Consider the following 4,126-nt stretch of genomic DNA (forward strand, 5'->3'; position numbering starts at 1 on the left):
GTTCAACCCCACTAGCTGTTTTTCAGAAACCCTATGCAAGATCTTTATGAGTGTACTATGGAAAACACATACTTTAGCTGATTGTGTTATGGGAATTATCATCAATTAATTACACATGAATTATATTCATACATTAACTAATTAACATTCTGTAGGATAAGTAGACTTGCTTGTAAGAGAAAAACTAAAATAAAGTGATGTGACAAAAATATATCTAGAGTTCTGCATTTTACTCCACAATTATTTAAAATTTAATGAAAAAAATTTTAAGTATTTTAAATATTTATTTTAACATAATATTTTCTTCTTCAGCATGGCAAAATTATGCTTAATAACATTATATTTGTTTATAGATATTAATATTAGACCCATTTTTTTAATTGAAAGCCATCAACTACTACTTGGAATCCCTATACAGGGTCGCTATGAGTTGGAACTGACTCAGTGACACTTAACAACAACAATTTTTTTATGCAGATATATTGTCGAGAAATGAAGCTGTTATTTCACATAGCTTTTGTAAGTGGTATTGTTTCTGTTGTTATATGCCATCTGTTAAAGTAAACTGCTATGGCTTGTTGGTTGGTTATGTGCACTGAAGTTGATTCTGACTCATAGTGACCCTGTATAGTGTTTACAAGACTATAAATCTTTACTGGAGCAGAAAGCCACATAATTTTCCTACAGAACCACTGGTACTTTTGAATTGCTGACTGTGAGATTAGCAGCCCAATTTGTAACCACTATGCTACCTGAGCTCCTTAAAAGGCTGTAGCTAAGCATAATAATGGTCTTCTTTAGGCATACATAACTCTTGTTTTATTGAGTACATGGCCTTGGCCAATGCTGGTTTGGTTTTATATGAAGTCTGACAAAAAGTAGAAAGTGTTAAAGAATGAGAAATGCAGGTAAAGTCAAAATAAATTAGAAGAACCCCCCCCCCTTTTTTTTTTATTCCTGTCAAGTTTACATTGTGACTTGCTTGAGAAGACTTAAAACTAAAATGGGAGAAAAAAGGTCTGAAAATTCTGAACTCCTGGTGAGGAATGCCACTACTGAGATAAATGACCTTTATGGATTTTGCTCTTTCTTTATGTTTTGTGAAATATTTTAGTTGTTAAACTTTGAGAGCAGGGGCTTGGATGTTCTTATCTCTAGGCTACTAAAAGAACATATTTGTCAAATAGTTTTAATGCTAAGGTCAATTTGTGATTACGACACTGGGTAAATCCATTTGTGTTTTAAGAATAAATTGCTAAAAGGATAGATCAAGGAATAAAGAGGCTATTCCTTTCTTCTTTCCCTTCTTTTAAAATAAATATTTCTGCTTCTCAGGGTCTACATAATTATTCTATTATATCATATTTTATATTTTCTAGGTCAACAAAAGCTCTGTTTTCAAAGGAGTCATTTAACGAAAAATAGGGTTATGTCCAAAGACGTAGAAGGTCTATCTGTTTTTTCCTAGTCTGCTAGCTTCCATTTCTAAATAACATTCCTTATATTTGCACTATTACAATTACCTAATTCCTAAAAGTAAAAACAGAGAATGGAGCAAAAAGATAATTTCAGTGAGAAAATGAATCAATTAATGTTAAGAGCTTTGAAAGTCTAAGTTTTTGAAAATTCTTATAAATATATCTAATAAGAAAGTTATATGTGTAACTGAGGAATTTCAGAAAACAGATAATTTCAGTTGTATTCACTCTGTAGCATTTTCTAATTTGTTATAAGGAAACTATGAGACTCCTATTACTTTTAATTGTTATTATTCTAATGATGCTACAATGATCACATTATTTGAAATTATACCCAAGTCCAAAGTCACCCCAACTTTACCTTGTGTCCTCATGTACTACCAAATCACTGTATGTAAGACCATTTTTATCTTCTTTTACATTTCTTCTCTTTATCCCTTATAGGAAGCATATTTGGAGTCCTGGTGTAGCACTATGGGTTAATGTGTCAGACTGCAAAGCCGTTTGAACTGCAAGGTCAGTAGTTCAAGCTCACCACTTGCTCCTCAGCAACACTATATAGGGTTTCTATAGGTTGGAACCCACTCAATGGCACTTCAAAAACAACAACAGCATACTTTTATTTTAATGATCTTAAATCAGTGTCCTTCCCTTTAGTAACATGCTAAACACACTGAGGGTCATGTCCATGTGTTAAGTAGAAGAATCTCTGTGTAATACAAATAGCTAAACCATTTGGCTGGTAACAGAAATGTTGGAAGTTAGAGTCCACACCAGAACACCTCAGGAGAAACAGGTATAAATCTAATTATGAAAAATCAGCCATTGAGAACCTTGTGGAGCACAATTTTTCTCTCACACACATGAGGTTACAGTAAGTTACAATTGACTCAACATATTCAATGGCAATTGGTACTAGCAATGACAGAATTTCAGAGATTTCCCCAAAGAGGTACCCTGACCTATCAAAATATCTTTGGTGTGCCACTGAGTCAATTTAATTTCTTTATATTCCATCTGGTGAGGCCCACATATATGTTGTTGTTGTTGTTGTTAAGTGCTGTTGAGTCAGTTTCAACCCATAGAAACTCTGTATAGGGTTTCCAAGGAGCAACTGCCAACCTTGTTGTTCAAACTGCTTTGCAGTCTAGTGCATTAACCCATAGCACCACACCAGGACCATGTGTATAGTTGTATTTTATACTGTTTTAAAAAGCAACTTGCAATACAGTGGATGTGGGGCTTGATGGCAGAGCAGGGAAAAGTGCAGTGAGGATCTCCATCAGCCATAGCACAGAATACCAGATGAAGTAGGTTCAGAAAACAGTCCCAGAACTCTGAAAAACATATAAAGTGATATTTAGAAAGTTTGAAGGCTTACAGTCATTGGAATTTATAGCAGAAGTAAATAATCTAGTGCTTTTGTGGATCTTCCAGGCTCAACGGCTCTCAAAGTGGCCATCTTGGGTAAGACCAAGTGAGGGAAGGATCAGAGCCATTGAGGACAGATGCCTGTTGGATCCTCAGAGATAAAGGTGTTGACTTTCTTCTTCTATTTTTTTTTTTTTTTTTTTTTTTGTATTTGTTCATTCTGGTGATGAGAGGGGTTGCCTGAGCAAGTGGACACTCCCCAACCCCAAAGAGTTCTACTAAACATGCACACAGATCTCCTCAAAATTTAAAGGAACAGTTTCCATTTAAATCCAAATAGCAATAAAAAAGAACCACAGTCATCCTGAACTGTTTATCACTATGAAAAAGGCTTGAATTGGGGTTGTAGAGCAGGAGAGACACAGACTAAAAAGGAAACACGCCAAAAATTAAATCCTGAGTTATGTCATAACAACCAATAGTGCCATCTTGAAATATCTCAGGTGGCCTTGAAAGCAAGAAACCTGAGAGAGGGATGTTAAAGTCATACTCATATTTGGCTACAGAATGTTTTGTTTTTCTCTTCTCTTTTTTATGTGATTATTGACTATAGTATCCAATCTGTCTTTTTTTGCTGTTACTGATTTGTTTTATGGTCCCTCTTCACAATTAGGTGGCTTTTTCTCCTCCTATACATCCAAGAAGAGACAGAAATTTCAGTCATATAGTCAAACTACAATGACACTCTATAAAATCCCACCATCCAGGAACAAATCGATACCATCTGCCATACACCAGGTAGGCAGGCAACAACTGCAAAAGTTACTCTGAGTTGAGTAATAAGAAGAGGAAAAGGAAAGCTCATCTCCTGATCATATCTACCTGGAGGCAATCAGAAAGCATATAAAATAACAAAATACAAGCTCATCAAAATATTAAGGGCACAGCTAACTAATGAATATGCACAAAAAAACAAAAACAGATGACCATATCAGCATATGTCAAGAAATAAGATAAAGTGACAGACAGATTATCTGGAGGTAGACCTACACTCCATATAGGAAGGAGGACAGGCTTTGGAAATGCTTGAGAAGGAATTTAAAAAATGATAATATAAGTTATCAAAATACTTTCCACTGGAGTTGAGAAAAATAAAGAAGAACTTAGGAAAGTGCTACAGGAGTATTCAAATAAGATGGATACAGCATTGGAAATAATTCAAAACATGCAAAAAGAGGCCTAAATCATAATGGAATATCAAAAATGGACAATACACT

The sequence above is a fragment of the Chrysochloris asiatica genome, unplaced genomic scaffold (assembly GCF_000296735.1).
Source record: "Chrysochloris asiatica unplaced genomic scaffold, ChrAsi1.0 scaffold00068, whole genome shotgun sequence".
In the NCBI taxonomy this organism is placed as follows: Eukaryota; Metazoa; Chordata; class Mammalia; order Afrosoricida; family Chrysochloridae; genus Chrysochloris; species Chrysochloris asiatica.